General features: G+C 48.9%; 1 long non-coding RNA gene across 1 annotated transcript in view; it reads left to right on the forward strand.

Annotated features, from left to right (window-relative positions):
- LOC146893340 (uncharacterized) overlaps positions 1-3,823 on the forward strand; it is a 154,113-nt gene extending 150,290 nt beyond the window's left edge. The window contains exon 3 of the long non-coding RNA XR_015003879.2: positions 2,793-3,823. This is a non-coding gene — a long non-coding RNA (uncharacterized LOC146893340). The remainder of the gene's footprint in view (positions 1-2,792) is intronic.
- Positions 3,824-18,878: the final 15,055 nt, after the last annotated feature.

Genomic DNA, 18,878 nt, shown 5'->3' on the forward strand with positions numbered 1-18,878 from the left:
GAGTTTCAAAGCCCAAGCTATCCTAAATGGATCACTTCTTTGGCATCGCTATTCACCAGGTGGTTTCCATGCATTATTCCATGAGCTTTGTAAGGTAGATGATAATATTATTTTGCAAATGATGACAGCCTGCTTCATGGCATGGGCTTCCTTCTTGCCTCAGTTGATCTCGGAGGCCTGCCTTTCCCTTAGAACCTGCAGAATGTTGTCTAGTCTCTTCAAAGGCTAAATCCTGCCCTGCTGCTGGTGATGAATTTGCCTTTCCTGCATCCTGCGCTGGTGCCCTCTTGGAAAACCTTTAGCGGTGGAGATTGGGTCTGGGATATTGACTCAGTGGTATAAGGCTTGCCTGGCATCTTGGAAGCCCTAGGTTCCATCGTTACACCGTGAGAATGTCTCTGTGGAAGTATGGACAGGTATAGTATGGTCTGAGGCCAGTTTCAGTGTGCTAAACAGAAGTTATCAACAGAACTGATTCCTTCTAGCCACTTCAGGGGAGACACCATTGCCTTCACAGTCCCCTGCCCTTGCGACCTCCTCCTTGAGTTCTCTCTTCTATTCCCACACCTCTCTTTCCTGTGTCCCACCTTATGCATCTTTGATGATGCTGAGGGCCTAGCCTGATGCCCCAGGACGGTCTCCCGCCTTGGACTGCTGACCTCACCCTGTCCACACAGCTCCTTTCTGTCATGCATGTTGACGACGACTAGAAGGGGAGCATCTTTCAATGTCTCCATTCTTTTCCCCTTCCACTGACCGCTCCAGACGACACAGACTGTACATGTACCCTACTTAGGCATGGAAGTTTTAAGAGAGGCCAGAAGCTAGGCCTGGCCGTTCACACTTGTCATCCTAGCACTTAGGAAGCGGAGGCAGGAAAGGTTGCCTTAAGTTCAAGGCTAGGCAGGACGACATTGTAATTGTCGGGCTACCCTGTAGTACAGATGGGGACACCCAATCTCAAAAAGGACAGCAAATAAGTAAGGGGCCAGAGGTGAGGACCAAGGCAAGGCTGCGTGGTGGATAGCTCATCTACTCTGTCATAGCAACAAATAGGAAGACAGTCCAGCACACAGGACAAGGGAGGGTTCTGCCCCCGGTGTGACCGTCACCTTGGTAGAGTGGCTTTACCTGTGGAGCAATGTCGGTAAACTTCATCAACCTTGGCTGCCATTCCCGGTGACTTTTCAGCTCCCAGACTTCTTTTTAAACCCCTGCACTTCTTTCCTTTTCTCCAGGCTAACAGAGGCAAAGGCTGTATGAGTAGTTTGATGAGGGTGGAGAGAACTTTCTCGTGTTTGAACCCCACTTCGTATCAGGGTGGGTTAACTCCCCGCCTTCCACCCCCACACCCTCCCTCTGTCTCGTTCTGACGGTGACAGTCTGGGGGCCTTGCGTGTTTTGCTTTGGGTTTTGTTTGGTGAATTCCTCATGGCAGTCCCTCTGTGCTCAGCGTCCTGCTGTCAGCTGCATGGAGTTGCTGAGCAACCAGAAGGAAGCCCTGTCACTGCCAATTAATTTGCCAGCTGCATGGCCTGTCTCCCAGGCGCAAAAGCTTATGGGGATCTAGGAGACAACTCCAAGGCTGGTGCAGAAGGAGGAAGGAGACTGGACGAAGGTTAAAGAACTTTGGGTGCTCTTTTAGGCCATATGTAAAGGAGGGTGTCAAGGGGCTGGGCTGCTCCTGCAATGAAATGTCCCTGTTTTCTTTCAGGACACCAATCAAAACTCACTTTTTTTAATTTGTGACTTTGAAGTTAAGATTGTCCCCTTCACCAGCTCCCTTGCAGAGATATCTTCAAGTGTCTTCTGTCCTGGGTGTCCCCATCATTCCTCTTATCATTCTGGGCCTTGTGGTGGATGCTCCACCCTGCCAAGAAGATGTTTCAGTCAGACATTTTCACACCGAACCTTTAGAATCCAAATCCCCTGGGCACTACCATCAGCTATGGGTACCCTGGTTTTTGCTCGTCCAGGAGGCCTTGATCATTATATACCTCCTTCCCTGCCATGGTCTATGAGGATGGTGCTTACCAGATGGGCTTATTTTTGGATCTGAGCATCCTTCCCACAAGGTTCTTAGGGTTGACCTGCCCATGTTTCTTGACCTGGGTTGATGATGGTTGCTGGACCTGAGACTTGTAAGGCAGCCACTTTTGTAGGTCCACGCCATCTCTGATGACCAGACCCAGTCAGCACTGAAGCGGGGTGCTCCCCTGAGGGACTCAGTGCTTTGTTGCTGAGCATTGTGAGTTTTGAGAAGTGGGAAGGATCGGTGAGGGGTGTGCATTTGCCCTCACCTGGTTGCCCTCGGACTTGGAGGAGAAGTGTGCCAGGTGTTCTGTGGGTCCCCAGTGCAATCTACGCCAGTTATTCTACAGTCACTGTGCGTGGAGTCTACTGTGACCACTTTTGTGTGGTCCTCTGAGGGACCCCCGTCCGTGCTGAGTCAGTTATTTTACAGCTGGGATACATGGAATCTCCCATGACCATTTGTTTGGATAACCAGCCCCTGCTGTTCTGAGGACACTAACATGTGTCTGTGAGCAGGGCAGTGCGACACCTCCACACCCATCTGTCGGCTCTGGAAGTGGCACAGGCTTCTCGGGGGTGCTCCAGTGAGCAGGGAGTTTTCCTGGAAGCCAGGAGTAAGCCTCACTTCCTCCTGGAAGCACTATGTCCTGTGTTCGGATGCCTCACCAAGGGAACCCTGGGAAATAGAGCTGGGAAAATAAAGCGCTGTGAAAAGACCAGATGCCGCCATGTAACTCTTGCTGTGTTTTGGCCTACAGGCTTAGAAGGAGGCTGACCAAGGGCTGTTCCTGCTCACCCATGCTGATCACCAGAAGCTCTGTGGAACCGTGGAAAATATGTTCCTGGTCCTCTTTTCAGGACTTGTCCAAGATCAGGCTATTTCTTGAGAGGCAAGATCCCTGGATTTCAACTGAGGAGTATTATTTTGAAAGATATAGAAACTTCCAGACTGTGAAGATATTTGGGAACAGTCTTCATTGACTTGAATAAAGAAAGACTTACATCTTGGACATGACCTACAGCTAGGGAAGGCTCATCATCCCAACTCATCTACTGTCTTGGAGAAGACAAGTCTCCTGGATATTTCTCTCTACCTGTGCCTGTCTCAGGCACCACATCCTTCCGCCTGACCCCACCTTGCCTTTGGACCCAGAGATTCTTTATTTGCTCTGATATCTTCAAGCCGGAGGCAAAATGAATAGTCAACTACACTTGAGTTGAATGAGATCTTGGTTTTTTGTTTCTGTTCCTTGTAAAGAGGTCATTCCCTGTGCACAGATCACAGCCTGGAGATGGTAGGTGACTCCTGAGTGTCACGGGAATTGGCGTGGAGGCTCTGTGGCCTCTTGGCGGTCAGGGCAAGTGGAGCCGGCTGAGCGGAGGAGTGGAGCAGGGCTGGTCCTGACTTTGGGCTTGCGTTGCTGGGATCCCATGCAGGTGTGCATTTGGACAGATAGAGATGAAGCCATCGTCCAGTCCATCTTCAGCGACACAAATGGGATGAACTATAAAGACCTTCAAAGGTGTCAGGGATCAACTCATCCCAGTGCTTTGAGACTGAGGCATTGCCTACTGGCCACCTCATCCCCCGGTTTATGCTGGTGGCCCACGCAGCTGTCAGAAGCTGGGAACTTCTCTATCCCTTTCCTCTGTGGCCCCCACTTGTACAGTTGAGAATCCTTCCTAATCACATCGTGGTTCCCCCTTCTTGACTGCACACTCGAAGATGTTTGAGGATTTGTATTTATAGTTTGTTTATATAAAACATCCAAGCTTCCTTGTACTGTAATTGATGCATTTTTATGACTGTTCAGTGACTTTATGGTGGGATATTGACTTTGGCCTCTCAGATTTGTCTTGGTGGAATTGAACAAACCTCCTAAAGATGTTTAATGCTGTTGAAGTCCAAAGAAGGCTTCCAGACCTCTCCTTCCTCCCTCCCTCCTCTACTTTCTTCTTTTCTAAGTACATACTGACAGCATCTGAATCGAATGAATTCTTTCAGGTGTTGAGGAATGGTGACCCACTCCTAACATCTCTGTAAATGGTTTTTTTTTCCCTAAGGTAACAGTAGATAAGGCCATACAAATGATTGGTGGGGCTGCCCAGGTGGCCTGTCCCATAATCCCATAGTTAGACCACGTACTCAAGAGCTACAGGGATGGAAAGGAAGGGGACATTCAGACCATCAAGTTCCTCGCTTTGCAGTAGGAAATAGTGTTCCCAGCTCCCACATTCCACTCTGTGTGGAGCTGGGAGATTCAGTCATTCCAGCCTGCCAAGAACAAGGGAATTTGGGGGGCAAAAGATTTGGGGGAGCTAAATCTACATCTCACTCGAAAAAAGTGTCACAGTTGGTCCTCCTACAGAGTGAAGCAGTGACCATATCTCTTCTGCTGCTGCAGCAAGGCGAAGCTTCTAGGTTGCTTGACCAGTCCCCATTCAGAGCTGTTTGCTCCCTCATTGGCCACAGGGCAGCCTATAGACAGACCAGATCAGGTGCCCCATCCTGACCAAATTTGTTTGCAAGATGGTAGGTTTGTCTTGTACTGAAGGAAATCGTAAGTGTGACGGGCCAGTTGAGACCATGTCCTTCCAAGGAGTGTTGTGTTGTGTGCAGTAGGCATGGCAGAAGCTCAAAGTCTCAGGAATTGCTCTAGGACAGTCCTATAAGTGACACTTGCCTCTTATTAAAAATGAAACTACCCTTGAAGCAAACCCACAGCCACCGGGATAGTACAGGATGCCCCACGCCATGCTTGTGTTTGCATATGTGTGTGTGTGTATGTGTGTGTGTGTGTGTGTGTGTGTGTGCCACACCTGTGCAAACATGTGCTCTATAGAATAAACGAAGATCAAAAATTTCCATCTGTTCTAGACAGAGACAAAGAGCTGAAGTCTTCGGGACGATGTCTGGAAAGCAAGGGACTTGGCTAGGAGACTTCCTGAAAGTCCTTTGAACTGTAGCTTTTATTTAGAATATCAAGGGCATTTCGACTGGGTCTAAGTGTGTACTTTCTCTCTCAAGTCCTCCCCGATAACCCTGATAACCTGGGTTCAACTCAGAGAGCATTGAGTGGGCCCTCCCAGCTCACTCTTACCTTCTCAGTCACTGACTAGCTTCAGGGAGCGGGTGGAACTTTAAGGAGGTGCGGAAGGGTGGATTCATGCCAATCCAATTTGGGGTGTTCATGACAAGTAAGAACAATTGAAAGGTAAATTACAGGTTCTTTTGCAGCTTAGAAAAGCCAGGTTTTCAGGATTGCCTGGCTCCTGAAGTTGTTGCTGCCTGTCAGGGGCTTCAGCCCCCATCTTTCTGCTGAAAGCTAAGCATGAGGGTCCGTGATGCTGGAGCATGGGTCTCCCACTAATCCTTTTATCTAGAGTTGCAAGCCCACGTGGGGGGGGGGTAATTACATACTAGGGTGGTGATGAGCATTCAGGCATCCAGGGGTTTTGGCATCATTCTTGAGAATCCCCATGCACTGAAAAGAATGCTAGCCCGTATCCTTTTTTGGGGGCACCATCTTTGAAAAGATGACTATAGGATTGGGGGGATGGATCCATCCAGAAAGAGATTGAGGACCAGTGATGGTATGCATTTATTAACTCTGCCTGGGAGACAGGTTCCTGGGGCTCACTGTGCAGCCCAACTCACAAAGGAATCTCTTCAAATTCTGACCAGATATCATCCAGACTTGGGGGGTGGGGCAGCCTTTGCTTGAGAGGGAGTTGCGAGGGAAGGCTGAATGGTCTTCACCATGACGGTGAAAAGCAATTCAGAGGCTGTCATGTGATGATGATTGTCAGTTCCTCAATGAGATTTTGAGCTAATGTATTTTGCCTTCTCCCCTAATCGGTTTCTTATGTTTTGATCCTAATGGTAAGTGTATGCTGGTTTAAAATAAAAATCCCAGGGCGGGGAAATAGGAGACCTGAGATTGTGATGTCAGAAAGTCCCCCTTTTTAGCTTCTTGTATTTGACATGCAGGATTGGGCACAGGTACCCAGGACCACCTCCCCGATGACATCCACATTGCTGTCAGTTTTCTAGGAGTCGATGTCTTAAAGATCAGCTGTATTTTCCATAGTGGAGGCGTCCTTGAGATGATATCCATGGGACGATAGACATCACCCCATCCCCGGGCTGACCACTCTCAACCTGATCTTCACTCACTTATGGTGATCATGACTACATTTCAAATTCACTCTCCTCCACACCCCCGGGATCTTACGGGACATTTGAACTTGACTCCAGACCACAGAAGCACTCTGGTCTACAAATAGACCTGGGGAACCATTCTATGGAGATAGCAGTGTGAAATTACTAGAGGTGGGAAGACATTCTTATGGGGATGCAGCGTCTCCTGCTCAGGAGACTACAATTTAAAGAACAAAGAGTGACTTTAGAAATGACCGCTGACGCTGGATGAGACCCTCAAAGAGTAGACTTGTGGAAAACACGCAGAGGGGAGCCGAAAGAGATGCCGAGCTTTCGGTAGGTTGAGGAACAGTCAGGATGCCTGGGATCCAGTCCTTGGCTTTAACTAGCTCAAGGTCGTGTGTCAATCATTCAACCCTGCCTCTGTGGCTCAGTTTTGTCGTTCATGCAATGGAGCAGGAAAGTAAAGAAGTCGATTGTACGTCAGGGTTGTCGCCCTGCCTGTCCTGGCTGCTGTTTGTTTCCTGATGGGTAGCTAGGTCATTGTCCCTTCAGCTATACAAGTTGGAATTAGGGCTGTCCCATCCTAGGGAAGTTCATTACCAAAGCGTACTTCAAAGATGTTTGCACATGTTGTCAGTCACACTGAGCATGAGTTTGTTGAAGGAAAAGGCAAATAGACACACAGCCGGTGACGGGAGGTGCGACGGGGGCTGCTTAGCTCTAAGTGACTGCAAGGCCAGGCATGGGGGAAAAAGAACCAAAAATTCTGCCTGCCACTTTGACCAATAAATAAAAACGGGGAACACTGAATGGTAAAGCCATAGGAGATTTATTAGTCTGCATAGTGAAGGACAGATACTAAGTCTGAAGTTGGCCCATCCTGGGACTTGCCTATTGGCTTTTCGTCCTTCCAGGCATTGGTGTTGGCAGACTCCAAGTTACTAAGTTCTATTCAGTTTCTTTCTTAAACTTGCTTTCTGTCTCCCTCTTCCCTCCCTCCATTACCTGTCCTTTCCACCTCCCACCCTTCCTAGAAACTCAAGGATGGATTTTGGAGGAAGTGGAAGACTCTGCCTGATCATAAAAAATCCTCTGTACCAAGGGCTCAGACTGGCCTGGGTTGAGCTATCTGCAATTGTGGTGGCCTTGGGGAGCGAATTTTCTAGGTCACCTTACAGATCCTCCACCTTCTGACCTGGACTACAGAGTGCGAATAGGCAAAGGATTCGTCCTCCTTAAACTTAGAATGAGCACCATGGTGAGTGTTAGGAAGATCGGACCGCAGCTGTTTTCAGATCATAACCTTGATGTCCTAGGAGACCATACTCGCCTCTATGCATGACAGGTAGCTTCAACAAACATATTGAGAGAGGTCCTATTTAAGGAGGGGTCCCACAGGACCTATGACTATTAGAGCAGGCGTTGGGGGGCTGTCTACTTAGCTTCCAAGAGCCAGGTAGAATGTGAGCATCCCAGTGGCAAGCTGGCCAGCAATGCAGTTGTGGGATATGGTACGACAGGGCTCCCTGCTCCACATCAGACCCTCAGTGCTCTTATCCAAACCTGCTCCAGGAGACGGCCCAGGAAGTCTTCCTTCTTGGCCCCAGGCGTTACGGACAACTCTCCACCTCTGCTGCCCACAGTTGGGAATGTTCTGGAAATGCTTCATGACGAAAGTCCCTCTCGGATTCCAGTAATGAGCTTTTATTGAATGGGGTGTGTTAGCTTTCCATAGCTTTAGCAAATACCAGAGATAATCGGCGTTTAAAGAAAATAGGTTTATTTTGGCTCGTTGTTTTGGAGGTTCCGGTCAGAGCCATTGCTTGGGGACAAACCAGAGCAGGAGCCTACGGCAGAGCAAAGCCACTCATTTCGTGGCTGGATAGAGAAAGAGGGCTCTGAGTTTCACAGTCTCCCCAAGGGCATTTCCGCAATGGCATGAAGACATTCCAGGAGACCCAGACTTTAACACATAAGCCTGTGGTGGTGGTGGTGGTGGTGTGTTCCAGGTTCACACTGCAATCTACCGTGTGATTTCAAATCCTTTGCCCGTCTGTATGGAGTAGTCTGTGCTTTGAAGAATAGCTGGCAAGCACTTGGGGAAAAGAACTCCCCTGTCTCAAAAGCTCTCTTTTCTAGGAAACCTTTTTTGATTTTTTTCCCTTCCCTCTCAAGCAGTTGAGATAGCCCTCTCACATATTTTTAAAGTATGTTGCAGCATATATGTATGTATGTATATATATATATATATGTGTGTGTGTGTGTGTATATACATGCGTGTTAGTATTAAATTAACTATATTTAGGTTGAATTATTATTCTGAGTGCCTCCTCTCTGCTTCCCTCTGTCTCCTCTTACTTCTTCTGTTGGCAGAAGAATCCAGCTATTCATTATTGATTGAAAGTTGATCCCAAATTGCCCAGTGGTCTTCAGCTCTCACCACAAGCCCTCTGTGGTGTGCTCTTCGCAGGCACTCTCTGGTCATTGGAAGGCAGGCCCAGAGGAGTGCGGGCCTTGTTCAAGCCTCATCCAGGTGAGAGCTGCTATAGAGCAGCAGCAGGGTCACTGACACGGCAAATGAACAAACAGTGGCGTTGACTTTCCCTGTTTGCAGTCTGTCACTGCGTGAAGTGCCACATCTGCCTGCCTATTGTTTGCCTTCTAATAATCAATAAAGTGTTATCGGAACAACAGAGAAAATATGTGAGCTTGACTGTTTGGTTTCCATGAAGAAAGTGGAATGTGGCTGGGGTTTGCCGGTCTAACTGCAAAGCTAGGCTCATGTCTAAGGTATAAATGCAGAGGTTTAGATCAAGGGGCCGGGGGACTTGGTTCCTTTGGTGAAGTGCTTACCACATAAGCATGAGGACCCTCCCAGTGCTGGGGAGGCAGCGGTGGAAGGATCCCTGGACCTGTCTAGCCAGCTGGTCTACCTGAATTGGTAAGGTCTAGGTTCAGTGAGAGGCCCTGTCTCAAAAGTAAGTTGTAAGGATCAAGAAAGACACTTTGACCACAACATACTTATATCCTCACATATATGTGCATACACACAAGCATACCATATATGCCAATAAGGTTGAAACCAAAGTTCTAGAGAGTCTGACTATATCTAGTGGTGAGAAAGCAAGAAAAACAAAATAGCAACAAGATCTCCAACAAGGAGAGCTTCCCTGCTCTCAGGGACTTCCGTATAATGAGGTTGAACAAGGCTCACACGTGCGAAAAATCAGTCATGTTTTCTCAACGGACTCCTGGTCGGTATTCCCAGAGACTCTGGGCAGCCATCCCTTACCCTATCCTCTAATATAGAACCCCCTGTAGGATGTGGGGAGAGGAGCAGGATACTGTCCTGTGGACCGATGTCAGGGGTATTGCTGCAGACTCCAGGACACGCCATCTGGGGCCTAAAACAGGTAGAAGAGGGACCACGTTAGGGTCAGCAGTTCCAGAGAGAAAATGTCTGTGACTCTTGCTGTCCCATCTCTCTCTCTCTCTCTCTCTCTCTGGGGGAGGGGGCCACAAGAGGGGGAGAAGAGACAAAAGCAACAAAAGTATTTCATTTCTTTGTGGGAAAAGACTCTCCAAAGTTCATATATATATATATATATATATATATATATATATATATATATATATATGTGTGTGTGTGTGTGTGTGTATGTATATATATATATATCTCTCACACACACACACACACATATGTTCAAAGGTGTAAAGGAAAGCAAGACAGAGGTGAAGCAAAGCAGAGCCCTGAGTTTCCATCATTGTCAGTGGTGACTTCATGTGATTCAGGCACTCTTTCTGTGCCTTGATTTCCAGTGTGTGTGTGTGTGTGTGTGTGTGTGTGTGTATCATCAGGTGCTGATGGCATGTGTGTGGGAGCCGGTGGTCAACCTCAGGTGTCATTCAGAGGAGCTGCTCTCATTGAACCTGGAACTCACCAGTTTGGCAAGACCAGCTGGCCTGTCTCTGCCTCTGCCTCCTCAGTGCTGGGATGACAAGTGTGTACAAGTGTGTGCCTTTGTACACGGTCACTGGGGCTGGAACTCAGGTCGCCATGCTTGCATGACTTTACCAATTCAGTGTGCCAGCTGAGTCAATCTCCCCGGCCCCAGTTTCCTCCTTCGACCGGCTTCTGAGAGTGGTTCCAAAGTCTGACTGAGTTTTGCCATTTGGAACAGAACTTGGAGCCACAGCGCTCCGTCCACGTGTCATCTCAACTTTATTTATGCAGGATGAGTGTTCTTGATGCCTATTGCTTGGGAACCAAGTAGGATGATTAATTTTAATTGTCAGCTTCATCAGAGTGAGACATAGCTAGAAGAGAGCTCCTAAGGCACGCCTCTGAGTGTGTCTGCCATGACTTTGCCGAGGAAGAGTAGATTATCAGTGCTCTCTCTTAGTCAATGGCTTGATCCCTTGGTGGGTTTATGGTGGATGCCGTCACTGAGAGATGGCAGAAGAAAGGAGGTGGGGTTTACTTAAAGGATGTGGGTCCCTGGCTCATGTTGTTTCCATGATCACTTCCTGAATCTCTCTCGCTCTATTCCCTTCCTTCTAAGAAGAGACACCTCTGTGTTGTGTTTCTGCCGCCATGACAGTTTGTACCAGTACACCATGGTGCCAAGCAAGCACAGACTGAACCCTCGGAAACGGTGAGCCAAAATAGAGCTGACTTTATTTTTAAACTTTGTCACTGTTATTTTGTCTCAAAACAAAATCTGACTAACATAAGAAGTGTTTGTAGAGCCGCTGGCTGGCTCAATAAGGAAAGACATTCACTGCCAACGACCTGAGTTCAATTCCTGGCATCGTGCAGTGGACGTAGAAAACCGATTTCTGCAAATAGCCTTCACATATATGTTATGACACACATGTATGTGTACATACACACAACAAATCAATAAATAAGTATTAAAAATATTTAAAGAAGTGTTTAGGATTTTGCACCTTTCAGATTTTGAAGTATACACAATCAAAACCAAAATACCTTGGAGATAGGTCCAAGCCTAAACTCAGAACTATCTTACATTTCAAATACATCTGACACACACAACCTGAAGGTTCCCTTATATGGTAGTTTTTGAACATCTGCGTTTTGAGTGGAGCACATGATCTGATGTTGGGTGTAAGAATTTTCTACCTGTGATGTCATATCAGTACTGAAAAGGTTTCAGATTGGGTGGCGGGGAGGGCATTTTGGAATTTGTAGTTTTGTACAAAGTTTTGTGCAGAGAGTTCCGATCTGCACTCCGAGCAAGGAAGTTCATAGGTCTAGACAGGAAGAAGTCATTTCAGACGTGCCAAAACTCTGTTGTATATCATGTGGAAGCCCCACATAGTGGGGTTTTGGCTCAGTGGTTTTGTCTATGATTGACAGCTGTCAGGACTATGGATGTTGTCCTCAGCAGCCAGACTCAGCACTGCATCTTGTGGTGAGATTTCGTTTGTGCTGTATGTAACAAAGCTTGCCTGAAGATCAGAGTGCTGAGCTAGCCATGCTAGTTAGTCATAGAGGCCAGGCAGTGGTGGCACACACATTTAATCCCAGCATTCGGGAGGGAGGCAGAGGCTGACAGATCTCTGTGAGTTCAAGGTCTCCGTGGGCTACACCAGATTGAGTCAGTCTAAAAGAGAAACAGAATCAGGTGGTGGTAGTTTATACCTTTAATCCCAGTACTTGGGAGTCACACGCCTTTAATCCCAGTGCTAGGAAGGTGAAGGCAGGAAGGGATGTGGCTGGGCAGAGAGAGGAATATAGGTGGGAGAAGACAGGAGCTCAGCGCATTCAGCCTGAGGGCTCCTGGAGACAGGATCTTCCCACTTTGGTCTGAGGGTTCTATAAAGGTAAAAGATCTCTCGAGTGGCTGGCTCCCTTATTTCTCTGGTCTTTCAGCATTAACCCTGATAACCTGATATCTGACTCCAGGTTTTTATTATTAAGACCAATTAGAATTCTTGCTATACCATCTCATCTAGCCTCTAGTGCCGTGAAGGTTTTCTACTGAAGATCAAGATCTCGTGGAATTTATCCTTGCTATGCCTAATAAATGTAGTCTTAGGCACACACTGAGTGCTTAAAGCCCCTTCTGTGGCCTTTCTCTCTGGGGGCCAGAGACCTTCCAGCCTTCAGTCAATGTTCACTTGCCAGGCTTAATCCCCGCCTCCATACACTTCATCCTAAGACCCCATCCCAGACCCCCATGGACAGAGTGTGGGCTCTCAGAACTGTGAGACCTCAGTGGTCAGCTCAGCCTGCCCCATTTTAAGCCTCCCCTGGCACCACAAGAGAATGGAAAAGCTGGTTTGTTTACAGGACATGGGGCCAGGAGAGCATTAAAAAATAAGCAGCAAAGAAGACGTCATAAACAAACTTCCCTTCCCATACAGGAGTGCAGCCTTCCCTGCCTTCTAACATGGAGCGCTTTTCTGTGTTTGTATAAACTTTCGTCTTTCACACTTCCATTCCCAGGGTAGGGCTGCCTATTTCCGCTGGCTATTTATTTTGATTCTGATCATTCTTCTCTGTTTGAGCATCACACACCTAATTATAAAGAAAATGAGTTTCCTATGGGCGCCCAGGGAACAACTCCTCCCTGCCTCTATACAGCCTCCCGTTTCTTCCCATCACCGGGCACCTCCTGACTGGGCTGGTGGTGGTGGCGGAGGCAGCATGGTAGACCTTCGGTGCTGGCTAGAAGCTGCAGCTCTCCGGGAGGGCGCTGAGCCCAGGTTGAGTGAGAACCAAGGAAGGAAGGAGGTGAAGCCGAGAGAGAGCTGTGTTTTCCAAGGAAAACTAGAACAGACACAAAGGGCTGTGTGGGGTTGAGCAGATCTTCCCAAGAGCCCTCCAGCCTGAGTTTTTGTGTGAGCTGAAATCCACAGATCTCACGTTTCCTGACCCCAGCAGGTAGCTTATTGTAAAACAGTTCATCCAGAGGGGAAAACATTCCTTCTCTCTGCATTTCAATCTTCTCTTTCTCTGAACCAGACTTGGGAGAAAGAATGGAGGTTGCTGCCTGTGTCCCCGCACAGAAACTCATGGGACTGCAGATGGAAACCCCAAACAAAGGCGCCTTGGAATAAATGGTCCACCTAGCTTTAAATGCACGTGTGGCCCAGGTGCCCTGTGTGCATGTTTTAAGCTATGCCTCCCACCCAATGCGTGGTTTCTCCTCAGCTCTGGTTTTTCCTTCCATGTTGGCGTGGAGGAGGGAGCATCCCCCATGATGGTAGTGATAAGCGTTAGTAATTCTCACATTCTCTTTAAAATTAATTTAGTTCCCTGCTTGCCTTTGCCGTGCCGAATTCCGAGAGGCTGTGAAGAACAGGGTGGCTCTGACTCATTGGCAAGTCCTGGAATCTGTTTGGCTTCAGAGTTTGCTCAGTGAAGATACCCGGAAGTGGCTTGGCTGGAGGGCGGGGTTGGCTCTCCTGCCACAGCTTCCAGATGAGCTGAGTCCTCAGGCTTCCCTGGCCTTCAGTTTGACTTCCCTACCCCCCCCCCCCCCACTCCGTCCTATGATTTCCCCAGGTAATCTCTGCAATGTGCTCTGGCTGCCATGATATGCACTGGGGGTGGGGAGGGGTAACCATTATCTGAACTTCCTGAAACAGTGGATAGAAGCCTGTCTTCCTTGACCTGGGCTTGGCACCTGGGTTAGAGCTGGTAACATAGGGACTTTGGCATTGCAGAGGGTCTGAGCGCCTGGGAACAACCCCTGGCTGGCCTTTGATAGACAGTTGTTGAAAGTAAAGCAGTTTGCCTGCCTAGCATGTACGGAACCTGGGTTTAAGCCTTAGCACTGCACAGAAACGGATGTGGTGGCACACAGCCGAAGTCTCCAGTCTCCAGAGGGTGGAGGCAGGAGGATCAGAAGTTCAAGGTCATTCTTAGCTATGTTTTGACGGTTCTAAGCCAGCCAGGGTTAGGGGATCCTGTTCCCAAAAACAAAACCCAAATGAATAAAGTATAAAAGAATGGGTCTACTCTGTCCAGAGCCACACAGTACTGTGGGTTCTGAGTGCCTCGGGAATGGGCTTTGCCTGGATTCTTCTGGAATGAAGCATAAGACCTTAAGGAACCATCCTGATACATACATGGGCTCTACTGAGGGCAGCGGAAGCCTCTAATGTAATAGACATCATCCTCCAACAGCCTAGTGCCCGCTGATGAAGTGGTCTGTGGTCTCTGCTCTTAGACATGGGGGTCTCTGCTTCCCGACATTCATGGCGGGAACATGGAGGTTCTGGTGAGCTCACTGAGTCTCCAAGCATCACTCAGCAGTTAGTAGTGAGGTTTCATCTGGAGCCAGGTTCCTAGTCCCTGCTCATAATAGGCTCCCCAAGTTGTCTTCCAGGACAGACATAGGTCTTGGAGTCTGGAGAAGGCATCATCTGATGTTTGCGGGGGGGGGGGGGGGGGGAGGGCTACCCAAACCAAAAAAAAAAAAAAAAAAAAAAGTGCTGCAGAAGCAAAATCCCCTGGTGGCAGCTTTGTGCCCACCGTCAGGGTCTGGTGCTCTTGGGTCAAGAATGCTTTGAGTAAGAGGTGCTGGGGGTAGGCCAGCCACTGTGTGGGGAGCTGAGCTCTCCAGGGAGGGGAAGACTTCATTGGGCTGCAGCCCCATGCTCAGTTCCGCTCTATTTAGAATCCTTTTTTTTTTTTTTAAAGCAGCTTTGAGGATGAAAACCCAAGGCCAGGGAAGCTGAAGTTGATTGTGCTGAGCTTTGTGAATTGAGGTGGTGGTGGGGAGGAGGGTGGGCGGCTGGGGGAACGGACCAGCCTCGCAACCTCCCGGCTTTTCTTCTGCCTCCCCTCACCATCGGTTTTATCACCTCCTGCTGGGCAGCTCTTCTCCATGGTGTAGAACACAGGGGCCATGGACATGTGCTAGAAACCTTTGAGACTGACTTTACCTGGGGCAAGTGACACAGGCGAATAAAGCATGTGACCGTGACCGTGTGCCTCTCTGTGGCAAGTGGTGCTGAGCTGGACTAGGGGCATGCACATCAAGTGGTCAGGTCTTCAGCGGCATGTGCCCAGAGCCTCTGCTGTGCCGTTTTGTTTTTCCAAAAGAACTTGAGGTCTAGGAAGTGGCTTCTGCTGACCCTATTTGGGACTTTTTTTAGAGCTCATGAGGACAGCTGACTCCATCCACTGGTCCTCAGTGGGCATCCTGGATGTCCCTTGGCCGAAGGCTTCCTCCTTGAAGTGTATGGTAGCACACACACCAGACCCTCTGAGTCAAAGCAACTTGGAAGCAAAGGGCAAATGTTTGTAGAGAGCTTTGGGAGCAGGAGAGGGTAGTGAACCTGCTCGTCATTAACAGGTATGTGTGTGTGTGTGTGTGTGTGTGTGTGTGTGTGTATGTGTGTGTATGTGTGTGTATATGTATATGTGTGTGTGTGTGTGTGTGTGTGTGTGTGTCGGCCAGAGGTCAACCTTTGGCTAAACTGTCTGGCCAGAGAGTCCCAGGGTTCCACATGTCTTCCCCTTCTTCAACACTTATTACAAGCATGCACCATCACGCCTGGCTTTGTGTATGTATGTGGAGGGGTGGTCTGCAGATCAGAGCCAGGTCCCCACGCTTGTGTGGCAAACACTGTACTGACAGAGTGTCTCCCTAGCCCACTTTTTATTGCCTTCCAAGGAGACAAGATCCTAGTTTCATTGGCCAGGGGTACTTGCGGAGCAATTTTACGTAGGCACTGGCAGCCCATGGCCATTAGTGACCTCAAATGCACGAGGCACTACGTTCCTTCCCAGCTAGCAATCTGTATGTCCCTTTCCAGCCCTGAAAGAGGCCATAGATGTTGCTCCCACTCAGGTTTGGAGAATTCCTGGCTGTTTAGCATGCTGGGAAGTAGTGGGTGGGAGGAGCCTCTGGATCTCAGTTGCAGAGTCTAGGGCACTTCTGTTTGTCACAGCTTAGAAAGAGTCTTGTTGGGATTTAACGGCAGAGGCGAGAGATGCTACACACATGTTGTAGTGCAGGGGACAGCTACCAAACAGAGGCTGACGTGCCCCTAGCAGTCGGGTGTCCTGGGCCTAACAGGTGTGCAGCAGATCTCTGCCACACTTCTGTAGGTGAGTCCCGAAGTCACCTGCTGGAGAGTGTCCTGGGACTTCTGCTGAACTCTCTAGGTTCCTGCATCACACAGCCGAGGATTGGACCGAGGGACATTTGCTGAGAAACAGGAACAGCAACGTTCACTGGGAGAGGATCGGTCACCCGAGAATGGGAATGGGCTCATGAGCAGAGAGAAAAGCTTGTGCTCAAAGCGCCGGGCTGTAGACCTTGGGGCTCTTTACAGGTAGTCCACATAGCATCAGCTTCACCTGTGTGTGTAGACTGTGGATGTTTGGAGTGTGTTTCACGACTTGTGTGAAGCCCACGTGAGAAAGGGATTCTTTTCTGTGTTAGTCATGATGTTTCTTTTCTTCAGTCTATACTTCCCTCAGCCATGGGCTCCTCACCTTTTCCTGGCCCCTTGGCTCTCTAACCTTGAGGGCCCCACTTCCTGCTTGACCCCTGCTCTAACCCCAGGTTTCCCACCTCCTGCTTGGCCCCCAGCTCTAACCCCAGGCTCCCTCCTCCATCCTCCTTGGTCCCCTGCTTTAACCCTGGGCTTCCCACTTACTCCTTGACCCCAGCTCTAACCCTGAGCTCCCCACCTCCTCCTGGCCCCCCAACTCTAACCCCGGGCTCCCCACCTCCTCCTGGCCCCCTGCTCTAACCCCAAGTTCCCTACCTCCTCCTTGACTCCAACTGTAACCCTGGGCTCCCCACTTCCTCCTTGTCCCCCCAACTCTAACTGTGGGCTCCCCACCTCCTCCTTGGTCCCCCAAGTCTAACCCTTGACTCTTCACCTCCTCCTTGGTTCCCTGGCTCTAACTCCAGGCTCCTCACTTCCTCCTTGGCCCCCAGCTTTAACCCCAGACTCCCCACCTCCCCTTCATCTCTTTATTTACTTACAAAGCAGAGGAAACCTGTTATTTTTCCAAGTGCGTTTCCCTCTGTATCTTATCAAGAACCACCAAGTTCAGCACACCCTTGATTAGTCACTTCCATTAACAGTGTTGATTTTGGGGTTTGTGTTTATTTTTGAAACGTGGTCTCCTTTTTCCTCCTTGCTTCCTTATGCACTAGTGGGATCGGCCGGTTTCTACAGAAATCTAGCCCGCTCTTTCCCTCGCCGCCGAAAACCATGCAGCCCGCCTCTGAAGACACCTGTTCCTGTCTCTGTCCTCAGAAGGGGACATCTGTAAAACTTCAAGCATCTCTTAAAGGGACAATTATGGGAAGACCCCTTTCCCTATTTTTTAAGTGTGCTTTATTTAGTTTGAAGCTTATTTTATTTGTTTATTTTTTAATTTGGCTTTTGAGAATTTTATGCATGGGTATTGTATTTCCACCACATCCCCTGCTCCCTTTCCCCTCCGACTCTTCCCTTGTCCTTTCCCAATCCCTCTTAAATTCCTCTTTTTTAAATTAATATATATGCACATGCACATACACGGTAATAATTAGAGAAAGGAATTTAATGTTGAGTCCATTTAGTTTTGTTCATGTGTATGTGTTTAGGGCTTACTGTTTGGCATTTGATAACTTATCCGAGCCTCATTGATTCTCCACCTCTCAGCAGCCATTTTTTTTTCTTTTCTTTTTTTCAGTATCTAGTCTCCAATTTACTGTGTAGGCGAGGATGATCTTGAAGTCCCCATCTTCCTCCTTTCTCTGGGGTAGAGATGTGTGCCACCATAGCTATTTGCACAGTCCCGGAGCCTGAGCCCAGTGCATTCAAGACAAGTCCTCTACCAACTTAGCTACATCCCCAGCTCCTCAGACGGGCTTTAAATCCCTTTGTTACTGACTGATGCACAGCTCATCCCCTGCAAAGCTTCCCTGTCCCCATTCCCTGGAACCTGGTGATTTCTATGGCTTTCTCCACTGAGTCAGAAGGCAGGGAGGTTTCTGCCTCCAGTGTTCTTTCCTCTCTGGGTTGTGAGGTGTTTCTGACTCACAAAAGCTCTGCTCACTGTTTCTCTCCACCCTCGGTGGCTCTCGGCTCTCCCTCTGGTAGGAGGGTTGGGAGGTTTCTGGTTGAGTGATGGAAGCATCACACAGAATCTCTACACATATCTTATGTTTTATTTTTGCCTGGATGACACTCAGCATCTGCCTCCTCCTTAAGTTCCAGCAGCCACAGCCTTGCTCCTGTCTCCTGCGCTGTGCCTTCACTCTGCCTGTGAATGGCTCTCACTGTAGCCTGTCTCAAACCAGTGGCGCAATACTGACCCAGAAGGACTGGCCAAGGGTCCTTTATGGCCAGCAAGTGGCAGAGATGGCCCAGGATACCGCCCTACCCCCACCCCGCCCATTCCTTCCTGGGATTTGGATACCACCCCCACTGGGGAGTGGGTTCCTTTGGGATATTTATTTGTTTAAACATGGGTGGTTCCTAGAGAAGAGGGTGTCAGGTTTCAAGGTTGGAGACCAGGGCAAACAGAAGGAAAGTGGGTGGTCTGGACAAGTGAGTAGGGGAGCGAGGGAGGGAAGGAACCCACCCCCTTCCCACCCACCTTCATCTCAAGCCTTTGAGGATAGACATTCTGCAGGGTGACCTCCTGTCAGGCCCGGTGAGCTGGAGTGTGCATGTCAAGGTCGCTGAGGCT

Source organism: Myodes glareolus, chromosome 9 (assembly GCF_982192425.1).
Source record: "Myodes glareolus chromosome 9, mMyoGla1.1, whole genome shotgun sequence".
NCBI lineage: Eukaryota > Metazoa > Chordata > Mammalia > Rodentia > Cricetidae > Myodes > Myodes glareolus.